Source organism: Ambystoma mexicanum, chromosome 4q (genome assembly GCF_040938575.1).
Source record: "Ambystoma mexicanum isolate Mex_15411 chromosome 4q, UKY_AmexF1_1, whole genome shotgun sequence".
NCBI classification, from domain to species: Eukaryota; Metazoa; Chordata; class Amphibia; order Caudata; family Ambystomatidae; genus Ambystoma; species Ambystoma mexicanum.
In genome coordinates, this window is record NC_090928.1 from 722,140,959 (window position 1) to 722,153,691 (window position 12,733).

General features: G+C 42.8%; 1 protein-coding gene across 5 annotated transcripts in view; it reads left to right on the top strand.

Moving 5' to 3' along the window:
* Window positions 1-12,733, top strand: part of NUP35 (nucleoporin 35) — a 538,931-nt gene that overhangs the window by 333,732 nt on the left and 192,466 nt on the right. The gene's annotated exons all lie outside the window — the stretch shown is intronic.

Sequence of the window (12,733 nt, forward strand, 5' to 3'; positions counted from 1 at the left end):
ATTTCATCGAAATTGCTTTTTGTCGAGAAGCGCATTTGAAGTTGAATGACTGCCTTTTCGCTTGGTGCACCTTTCGATGTATCAAACAGTATGAAGAGTTAGGGGGTGAACAAATGGTTTATTAACAGTATGACAGTTATGGAAAGTCTCTATACCCCAAATACTAATAGCTTATAGCACACCTAAATCCTTTGGCTTCGATGTAGAATATGCTATTAAAATGTTGTCCTTCTTACAACGTAAAGTTCCCTTGGAAAGTCATACAGTGTGCGCAGTAACTGTCTTCCAATGGACCACAAGTCTCGATGTAGATAGAGCCTGTGTGCTGTTTAAGCCAAAAATGCTTAAAGAACGAAAGACTAAGCTCTGGGCAACAAACGCGATGCAGGCTGACCAGTTGATAGGAACCGCTACTGGGCACAATTCTAGGTCGAGGAACAGGCGATCTGCTTTGAGAGCGATGAGAGGGGCAAAAACGTGAGGAAACGTGGGTAAGGCATGGATGAAGATCTAGTCAACAGATTGATTTTTATTTTTTTCTCCTTTGGTTCTAAATGTGATGGTTTTTTAAGTATGTATTTTGAGGGTATGCCATAGACCAAGGTATTCATTGTCTGGTTAGATGGTGAGCAGGAATATCTACGGTCTGAAAAGCAGTTTGGTAAAACAATCAAATTGGTGTAGAACTGGCAAACGATGATGGGGGATGTCTCAGTTTAAAGAACACGTCCTTACCAACGGGGCCTTCTTAAGCACTTTTGGGGCCCTGGACATGGACATCTTTGGGGCCCCCCCACACCAAACCAAAGGAATTAAGGGATCTTTAATACTGGTCGCGCCCCTCACCCGTCACGCTCACAACCTATAGGTTGATATGCTGTCTCGCAGCATAATAAGCATGTTTACTCCCTTTAAGTCCACTTGCTCTCTTCATTCTTGCTCTAATGATAAACAAGTAGAATTTGAAGACCAATATTAGCAGTCTACAAAGGTGTTACGGTTCTAGTACATACAGGATACTTTTATCAATAACATCCAGGAAGGGAGATGTAGTATTAATGCAGGATGGTATGTAAAAGGTACATGTAACCCATAATAGACAGAGAACTCACATTAGCTGCCTCAAGGAATGCGAAAGTGCTCATACATGGATAGAGACCACCGATTGGAAGGAAGGTGAACGCTACACATACTGTTGCATGGATTATGGAGGCAGATTAGAAGCTACCAGGAAGTTGTCTTTATCCAGACAAACTGAGATTAGAAGTGGGATATGTTTTTCAAATAGTGTTGCCATTAGATATCAAAGGAACAAATGTCTGTGGTGTGCAATATAAATGTGCTCACTATTAACACAGTGAAACCATGAATAAGGCTTTTATGAAGATCATACCATGAGAAGGAAATCACTCAAACGGTCTCACAATTATGAAAGGTTTAGGGACTGGCAATATTGAGAGGTTCGGCAATACAAGATTAAATGAGATGCCCAGGATCACACATTGGTTAAGGGATGAAGGGGTGAAGCTGGGATTTGTGCCAACTCTTCAATTTCTGCATTTGAACACTTTCTTTTCCAGTTCTTACCATTAACTAAAACAATCTCATTTTTATTTAAAAAAAAAAACGGACTTGGAAAGTACACAAATCACATGACCATTTTTAAACAAAATATTATAGAAGGGTGTTATGCAAACTGGGAATGATTCTAGCTTCATTCTCTCCATCGTCAAGGGAAGTATATAATAACCAGCATACCTATCGATGTGATTTAACAAATTTAATCTGGGTTTGTCTTTTGTATTTTAAAGCTTTAAATACTTCCAAAACAATGGCTTGTGACATTTTCATTTTTATACATGCATAAAAACTTTTGACTTTTACCAAAAAGCAAACAGGTTTTGTGTTAGACAAGCAGACCTTAAAATATGCTTGCCTGAGGCCTGCAACATATGGTTTGCTCTTTTCTGTCTACCAACCCTTCCACCCAAATGGCCTACATAAGAAGAAAGATCAAGTAATGGGCTAAACGATACCAGCAGCATACAAGAAGGCAAACCTCACAGAAGGCAGCATACTAATGTAAGATATTTTAGATGATTTGACCAGGATCACTGTATCGTCTGCTGGCAAATCCAATATACAAACATGAACGCTGTCATTCAATAGGCTTGAATTTGGATACTTATTCACCTCTTGGAGTAACAGTTTATGCCATTGTTGGAGGCGATTGCCTAGGTTTTACAACACCCCATCTGAACAAACCAATTTCTAGACCTTCACCATACGGATGATATGTTAGTTTTTGTAGAAACCCCTATCTGGTACAGGTACATTGCTGGTAATAGCAGATGTTGTTCTGCAAAACCAAGTACATATGCAGGCAAGTTTATAAACTTCAGACATAGGAAAGGCTCATCTAGCCTTACTGGAATGTGATCTAATTTTGCATATGAACACACATCTCTGCAATGGGTGCTTCACACACTGAGCTAACCTCTGAACCATTGTGACACTCAATGTATCAATATGCATTTCACCATTGCCTATTGCACATAATCAACATCCTTCCCACAGGAAGGAAAGAACGCTACAGAGTTGTGCCAAAAGGAACACGCAAACTATATACCACAGTGAACACAGAAAGAAATACATGATGAATTGATCAAGGCAGAATGCACTTGCCAAAACAGAAAGGCAATGGGCCTCATTACGACCATGGTGATAGCCATGCCAGTAAAAACAGCACGGCTGCTGCCTTTTACTGGCGCCTGGCAATGGGGAGTTACCGGGGCATTACAGTCCTGCCGGTCCCAGTAATTCCCCATAGCCGGGCGCCAGTAAAATAACTCCCCATTCCCATTGAATCCCATAGGACTCAATGGGAATGGGCAGGACGGTAGCACAGTCACCATACATGACGCTGCCGGTGCTACGGTCAAGGTCTGCAAGCGGCTGCCTTTCCGGCCGGCAGGTTAAACCTGGCGGCTGAAAGGCACCCGATCGCAGAACTCGGAGTATGCCGGCCCAGTAACAACAGTGCTGATGGCTTACCCGCACCGTTGTTACTGGACCGGCATACTTGTAATGAGGCCCAGTAGGTTTAGAGCCTCAGCAGCACCCCATACTTGTGCTATTTAAGAGTGGTGAACAATGGAATCTTAAATACTTCAGACCAGCTAGACTTCTGGGGCCCCCTCTAAGGTGGGGGCCCTGGGCAAGTGCCCCTTTTGCCCCCCCATAAAAACGTCTCTGCTTACAAATCAAATAAAATCAATGTATTACAATTACTGTAATTTAGCATCACAACGCCTTTGATGAGATCTAAAAACATCGGTCTTGGCAGGCTTTTCAGTGAGGCAGTTAACAAGGTTATTCCATAGAGTATTGAAATCGCCCAAAAAATGAATAGTGCATAGATTTAGATGCAATAAATGTGCAGTCCACAGCAGATTTTGTCACTGGTGGGAGCGAACATAAAAGATGATTACTTAATCAGTAAAGAATAAATTGCATTTGATTGACTTCACCAAATGTATTAAAACAGAATGGCCTAGGTGATCATCCACAGATTTAGAAAATGATGTAAATCTATATGCAGAGGGTGGTAACCAGGTTTATGAGATACAGAACATATTCGGATTGTGTTGCATGATAGCCCTGAATAGTGTTTGCAACAGGATGTAGCATTAAAAAGCAATAGCTGGTTCACTATAGTTACAATGTCTTGTATTGTTTGAGGAAGATTAGGTCATCGGGAGGGCATTTTTCTCCCAGTCGACATGCTGTATGGTCCAGTACACACATGAATTACTGAATGGTGCCAAGCCATTCTTTGGTACTTGTTTTGACCACTTCCTGGCAAGTCACAGAACAGGCTCAGTTGAAGACTTTGCACTTTACAGCTGCACTTGAGCGAACAGGCCATGCAAGTGTGGCCAGAGATGCTGCTAAACATGAGTCTGATCCTAGTAACGTGACCCTGTCACGCGACACAGCAGCAACTCGGTAGTCTGGCAGCAGGTGGTGCAGTGTTCCCTAGAACTCGAGGGACCCTAGAGGAAATCAAAGATGGAGCGACTGCTCACGCAAATGCTCTGTCACTGGTAGGGACCATGTGAGCTGGGAACTGCAGCGGCACCTACAGAGGTTGAAAAAGGAACAGGCTGCATTTTTTTCCTAGCCTTTTTTTATTTTTGCCATACAGGAGATCCAAAGTTTACTAGCTTACTTTTGGTGCGGATTAGGTTTTTTTCAATGTTTTCCTTTCCGCAGTTTTATACTATACTTTAACTCTCCCATGTCCAATCTGTCACCCAAGTTGGCCTCCAAGTCGTCGTTATGTACTAGAAGTAAAGGGCAGGTGATGTATTTGTTTTTCAAAAAGAAACTTGTTTTTTTTTCCACAATGCCTTCCAATAGGCTATTTGCTGCTCTTTGTCTGTATTCACCAGAGAGACCCTTAGTGCTTTTTAGATCGAGCAATTGGGGTGGCAGAGCCACCTATAAACGGAGACTATTATTTTAGAGTACAGATTGGGAGAGAGGACCAAAAGCTTGAAGTTGGTCTTTGGTTAGTTGCCTGCCCATAGCAATTCCCACCCAGTTCCTGCCCCTCCCCGCCCAAAACGCCTCCTCATGGGAACTCTTTTAGCTCTCACTTTACTGAAGCCTTACCATCAAACTTTGCACTCAAGTGCCTGCCAGTGTTCTTTCAAAGCATTCTTCTAAGAGTTAATGACTTAATTGTTGTAAACGTGCTACTGGTGTAATGAAAATCTCTAAATCTGGTCTTTCTTACCCATTTGATTTATAAGTACTGTGTGTGTAATTTACTGAAGCCCTGTTAAAAATGAGCATGGGCAAAGCCACCAGCTTTGACTTGTGTACAAGTATTAGGCATTTGCCAGACACTGCTATTAAATGCATTGGTACCTGCACCACTTTACACATGCTACCATCAATGGCATTACGGCAGTGCCTGGCAAATGTTTTTCCATACTTACTCAAAAGCCCAAACTGTTGGCATTGCCAATGCTTGTTTTTATTTTGTCAAGCTCGTCTTGCATACTCTTCAGATTGTCAAGGACTGTGGTGGAAGGTTAACGGCTTCTTTAATGCTTCCTGCGAGTGTTTCTTGAAAGCCAGACAATTATTTTAGTTCTCATTGCCTCCCTGAAGCTTTAGATAATAATGCTCTTACTTGGAGTTTGTTGGCCGAAAATTCACTACCCGAGTTTTATTGAGTTCTAATTTATCGCGAAGTTTTCCTAAAAGCACCTTCTTCCTACTGATCAGTGATCCTTCCATGAAGAAAAATCATATACACATTTTCCTAGATTCTGATGGATGAACCAGTCATGTTATAGGACTAGTAGCTCCTGGAGTGACTGTGCAGGCTTCAGGGTGGGTCATTTTGCAGGCTTCAGGCGCCGCTCTGCCTGACAGCAAGCATGGAGGGACAGGGCACTCTGTACAGTGTCCTCTTCACTTCTGCACCAAGCCTTAATTGCTGCAGTCTCCAAACAGCTTCCATGGTGAACACTTCCCCACTGCGTATCCCAGGAATCCAGTAACCTCAATACAGACCTAAAACAATTTCAAATTTAAAAGTAGACCAAAGATGGGGGAGAATTGGGCAAGAGTCCGAGGCATGTCGAAACCCCTCCGTTACAAAGGAGCGGTCTGTTAGTTTGCATTATCATGCACTCAAAGGTAACGTTTAACAGGCACCATTAATGCTTTGCACAGCATTTATTGGAGTTTACTGAAATTTAAGGGCCCTCAATTGGCATTCAGAATTAATCAAAAGCGAAAATGAGATATTTACAAATATTGCTCGTAATTCAGTTCAACATTGCACACTAAATGAAGCCAAAGACTAGTTCCTGAGACCTCTGTGAAAAACCCTGAAGAACCCAGTGTCTCGAATTCCTGACTGACCTTGCCTTTGCACTTTTCTTGCAAACACAACTTGTCCTACTGTTTACTCTGTGCACACTATAAAATGCCTGTTTTGTAACATATTACATAATATAAGAAAGAATAAAATTTACAACTAGCAACATATTTTTCCATTTTATACCGATTTACCCATTGCCAAATATCAAGTGAAACCTTGTAGGAATGTAACTCCAAAATCCAATGAAAAAAGTCTCCAACCGCGAGTAAATGCTTTTAGTCAGAAAAGTATGTTTATTTCATGCTGTTGGTCAGAAGGGGTTAGCCAGCCTCGTGCAGCTGAAAACTAACAGCTCCATCCAGTGCTCAACAAAGTTGCAGCTTTTATACACATTTGAACAATTTACATATTCACACATAATGTGTTACAAAGTTGTTCTTCAACATCCCATTGGCTAACCCTGTACAAGGAAATGTAATCCACCCACCCCCCCACAGATTCTCACTGACCAAACACAATCCCCTTCCCCGCGTGCTTTCTTTCCACAATCGGGCATGATGTTCTAAACATAATCGCCTTATTATTTAAAAACAATACAATTTATAACTTGGCGCATTTGGTAAGAAATCTTTAACCCAGTACATGATGTGCAAGGCTTTTACGACAGTTCGAACAAGAGCAGGGTGACGACCATGATTTTGATCAAGAAATAAACATCTTATCGTTGCAGATGCGCTGGCATCCCATGTTTACTCCTTCTCCATTCCTTCAGGTTACCTTATTTGCGACTACCATCTCGGATAATACAGCCTCCAGGACACATCCTGCTCATCTTCCTAAGCGCCCAAACGAAATCCATAAATCACCGGCAAACTCTGCCCACCAGCAACGCTTCCATGTGTTTTAATTAACCCAAGTTCGACTACCATTTGGCTGGACTTAACAACAAGACTCTGTGCTCCAGGAAGATTTGTTCCCCATATCCACAAACCCATCTAGTATATCAAAATAGGGTGGCCAGAAATTGGGAGTCCCCGGACACATCCCTGCAGTGGATAAATCTCTCGCAAGAAAATACTGCCCTTCCTGTAGCGACCCCGGCTATCTGTCCAAGCACCCCACTCTCGAGTGTCTAGTGGTCCAGGCAGCCACGACTACATCAAATAAGGCAGCGTACCCTACCATCCCTCCAGATGGGGACAAGTGTGGGGATGGATGGGCGCGGAAGGTATTTTCAGCTGGGATTATGGACTTGAAGTCGGGCAACTCCACATGTGTATTAGCCAGATTTCGTACACTCTGTAGGCATGCATATCCATGGCAGCGGAGCACATTCCAGAAGTGGAGGAAAGGGAGGGTACTGAGAATCAGGGTGCAAGGGGAAACTAGAAAAATGCATTCTTCAGATCAATTACAGTAAAGTGGGTAGAACCAGTAGGGATGTGACAGTGGTAGCAGGATTCGTAACCACTGGGAACTCGGCTGAAAGGATTATTCAAAGGATGCAAATCTTGTACCATTCGCCAACTGGACCTTTTTTTTTTTTTTACCGCCTTCACAGGGTAGATAGCAGTTTTGCATGGGCCAACTGAAGGCTGGATTATACCGTGCTTCCACAGCGCCGTAATGGTCTCGTAGATCCCTCATCTGCCTCCCTAGACATTGGGTACCTTCTTACTCCTGCCAATATCGCCCAGGTTTCAACTTCATCCGTACTGCTCCCATGCTTTTCAGCAACCCCACATCATGAGGATTACTAGTCCACAAGTGACTAGTCACCTTGTCCAAATCTTACTTCCAATATGGTGATGTAGTTTGGACAATATTCATAGCCTGAGGTATCTCTCTATGCTCTATCGTTGTCTGGCTAGGTACATTAATGTCAAACCATCTCTCCTATGGCATCCTCGAACAAGTGTTCATCAGACAGCAACCCCCCTTAGCGATCGTGTTGGATCAATGCACAGACCTGTATGCCACTCCTCTCCTTCCTCTCCAGTGCCTGAGCGAACCCATGTGTCCTTTTTGATGACTACTGCTTTTAGAAGAGCCTGGCGCAACCTCTTGTGGAACTGTGGGACAAAATAAATATTCATATTGTACCTACCATGCTTGGTTTCTAATCCCAGGCTCCCATCCCAGACCTACCATCATTCCGTAGAGGAACAAATCTGAATGTATGGGCACTTCCCCTTGTCGCCCTGTCATTATTGCATTCTCGCAAAAGCGCTATTGTCCTGGCTAGATACAAACCTGGAGTTGAGCATATTATACCTTTTTTCTGTGAATGAGATCGTCCCATTCAACTTGCTCAAGAGATTCACTGGGGTATCTGTACAATACAACAAAGGAGCTGACCAATCATGTGCACCTACCTGAATGGGTAATTCCTCCGTCTAGGCAACAGGATAGCCCCATAGAATCCCTGCATATGGATCATTTTTTCTGAAAGGGGAAACTCCACTTCCTTGATGCAAGATTTATCGACCATGAATGAAAGTTCGGTCGCCTATCGTCACACCCACGTGGGGCAGTAACAGACAGAACTGGACACATCCGAGCTCTCTGTGGGCTGTGCTAGTCCGGATATGGTTTGTACACACAGCAGAACTTTTTCCCAAAACACACGTGCCAGTATGTGTGACTGTACCCTGAGGCAAAGGGTTCCTATCCCATGGCTGCACTGGTGTCTGTGCTGGCACAACTGACTGGCACATAGGTTTGTGCAGCCTTGGACTCAGGTTCTGTCCTACCCGTGCTTGCTGTGGCTGTACAGAGCCTGGGGCATATGGCATGGCTGCATCTGTTGTGAGGGATAACCTGCAAACCTACTTGCTTGTCCATTGGGATTGACACATGGGTCATAAAAATATGATAGCTTCTACAATCTTGTGACAAATGTCCCATACTTCTGCAGAACCAACACTTAACTCCATATGGTCCTCCAAGCTTGCCTCCCATCTGCCTGCCAAACCTAAACCTCATTCCACCAAATGCACCTCCTCCCCCTCTCAGGAAGCCTCCTCTGCCTCTTGGAAAACCTCCCATTTCCCTCAGATCAGGAGTATACCCATCCATGCTGGTGCAAAACTTGATTGAAATTGTTCATTCGGTGGGGCTTATGATTATTGACCCTTCTAAACTTATTGTAGCCAGTTTCCTTTGAACCAGCTTCGCTTTGGCGCTCTTCGCCTGCTCCACTGCCTCCTTTTCCTTCTCCTGCCTACTTTTAGAGTGATGCACTATATGTGCTTGAATTTCTGGCCAATACTTCGCTTTTATCCCCATGACTTTAACCAAATCATGTTGTACCTCCTTGGGGAGTCCCTTCTTAAGCATATTATTAAACATGGCCACATTCTCTTCCCATGCCTCTCCACATCTCCTGAATCTGTTGTAACTATGCGACGAGATCATCATATACCTTCATGTTTTTAGCCATAATTGAATTAATATCCGGCGTATCAGGATACATGACTCTCGGAGCTGAAACATCATATGTTTCCTTTTACTGCTGCAGTGCTTCCGCCTAGTGTTTTACATGCTTGATTTTCTACCTCCATTCTCAAACGATCCTCTATCATGGCCGTTGGGAGGCATTATTTTATCTGCTTCCATTCTTAACCGTTCAGCTAGCCTTGCCTTTGGGGATGTTAGTTTCCTCCTCACAACTTCTGGGGTGGATGATTAAAACGATGGAGGTTCATACTGGGGATTAGTATATCAGTCCGTGTGCAATAAAGGAAAACGCCCTTAAGGTGACAGGGCTGTAGGGATCTCCAAGGCTCTGCCCCATTGCCCCAATCTTGTCTCTAGGAGCCTTCCCTACATCCTCCACAGCTTTGAGATGTTCTGCCTTTTCTACATTTCTTTCCCTTGTTAATTAAAAAGGTATATATGTTTTCCAACACACCTTTATCATACGTCCTTCCCACCCCCTTTGGGCCAAGATCTAAACATTCTTCCCTTAGTCTTGTGTTACCCACTGTTTCTGGTTCTTCACTGGATCATATATGCCAAATGCTAAGGAAGAGATTCTGCAGTTTCCATACTCCAAAAAACAATACTAATACTTTAGCAAATTATCCTTTGGCCCTCCAAAAATTACTTCGATTCCTGGACAAAAGGCAATGCGCACCCCCCCCCAATCTTTTAAACTTCGCAATAATTACTCCTCTTGCTCACACCACAAACGCCTTACTTAAAACGAATCCACCCGCGTTTACACAGAAGACTGCACAATATCAATAAAACCCAATTACCACGGTTCCTCAATGATCTATATATCATTCACTTGAGCACAAAGGAGTGTGATGTTTTCCACTGCAACATCGCTCTCTCGCTCTTCTTTATCACTAGTACAGTGCTTTTTACTGCAACACTGCCTTTTCCCAGACTGAGGCTCTCTTCTCACTACTTTGACTACCAAAAATAATAAAGTACAAAATGAAAAAAAGGACTTGCAACCTATAACAATTCACCATCCCATCACCCTCCTAAGTCAAATATCTCATTTTCGTTTGTTTCAATTAACCTCCCGACTCCAAACAACCCTCAACATCTGACTAATACACCTCTTGCACAATTCCAGAAATTGTGCACTCGCATAAAAATGCTTCCTCTGAAACTTTGTCCCTTCAAATGACCTGCACAGCTGGGCCATGGCACCTTGCTCCAGCAAACATGCAGTCTTTAATCCGCACCACACCTACAGGCCATTCTTGATGTGCACGTAAACTGCTTGCTTCAGAAAGGTGCTGGTGCCGAGTGTGCGGTAAGGAATTCTCCACGCTCAGAGATCCTGTCGGAGCCTCCAAATGTAGTAATGTAACTCCAAAATCCAATACGAAAGAACTGCTCCAACAGAGTAAATGCACTTTGTCAGGAAAGCAAGTTTGTTTCATGCTGTCAGCCGGAAGGGGTTGGTCTGTCTCGTGAAGCTGAACTAACAGATCGTTCCAGCACTCAAATGTGCAGCATTTATACACATTTTTACAATTTATATAATCACACATTTTGTTACAGGGGTAGCCAATGGGATTTTGAGGTATGGCTTTTTACTAGGACATCTAATCCCCCGCCCCCTACTTCTCAAAACCCATTGGCCACATTCACAAAACACAATCTCCTTCCCAAAGTTTTTTCTTTCCATAATCGGTCATGATTGAACATAATCTCCTTTAACCCAGTACGTGATGTGCAAGGCTTGTACATGAACACTTCAAACAAGAAGAGGGCGAGAATCAAACCACCACGTTTTTGATCATGCAATAAACATATTGTCCCAGCTGCGCTGGCGTCCCACATTTTACTTTTTCTGCATTCCTTCACATTACCTTATTTGAGACTATCATCTCAGATCATACAGCCTCCAGCACACAACCTGCTCATCTTCCTAAGAGCCCAAACAAAACCCATAAACCACTGGCAAACTCTGCCCTCCAGCACCCTTTTATTAACGATCATCCAGCACCCCTTTATTTACTATCCCCAGTTGGACTCACCATTTGGCTGGACTTAACAACAATACTGTGCTCCTAGAAAGATTTGTGCTTCATATCCACAAATTCATCTCGTCGTAAACCCATGACCCAGTGCCACTTCATATGATCTTTGCCTCAAGTAACCATTTGATGCTATCGCCAGCTTCATTCCTCCTTCCTTGACCTGGCCATTCAACCCTTCAACCATGCAAAATTCACTTCCACAAATCAAACTCTCTTCAGCCTACATGAAACCCAGCTATGGGGTGGGGGGGACATTAATCTGCGATATTTCCATGTACTCGCAATGAGCCCAATATTCCCCTAATATCCCAGAACATGTCTCCCATCTAACCCATTATCAAAATCCACATGTACATTGCTCAGGACTACCACACCCCTCACAGTGGCTTTTCCCTCAGACATCTTTCTCGCATCCATAAAGCGCCTCGCTTCCCACTCTAAGCACTTCAATTGTGTCCCCTCTCACATTATGTTGCTGCGTGATGCAAATCTAAAATGTATCCAAACTATAAACAGAGTAACACTTAGTAACATTTATTCAAATCCATTTATCTACACTGAACACATGTTAAATGGCAACATTGTGCCTAACTTAGCCACTCCATTGTTCACAGAGGACGTGTTCGACGTGAACCTCTTCCCTACGTTGGGACATGAAACGTGCTTCCAACAACCTCTTCATTCTATAACCTGTGTATTGATTTAGGAGTACCTGCTTTCTCTAACCTGTCCAGCTGTGAACATAAAGTCGGTAATTGCTGACATGGCTTCATCAGGATTATAGGTATAAGGCAAACTATTTAGGATTTTTTTTTATTTATTTATTTTTTTAAATTTTGCCTTTGGTTTACAGAATATAAAGAAAACACACACATTTTTTTATACAAAAAGGAGACTGTTCAAATTCAATTAAAAAAGGATAAAATAAAAGACAAGTAAAACCCTATTTCACGTACAGGATATACAGCATCCGGGCTGATATTAGGCCATTCCTAACTAGAACATACATACATTTACAGCGATGTATACCAGTTGTCTCTTCAAGCAAGTTTTTTCCTTTTTACATTGTTCAACTGGTGAAATTACTTGGCTGCAGGCAGATTACCGACTTCATGCAAAAATTTCACTGTAGCCAATTTCAATGCATTCAGTTTGCCATAAAGCATATTCCACCAAAAATCTTCAATATCAACTCTTGACGGGTCATGGACAAATTTACCAAAGATTGCCAGTCGTTGGGTTACCAATGCCTGACAGTTTAATAGTAAATGCTTCAGTCTTTCAGATACTTCATTACTGTGACAAAAACGACAGGGGATTCTCT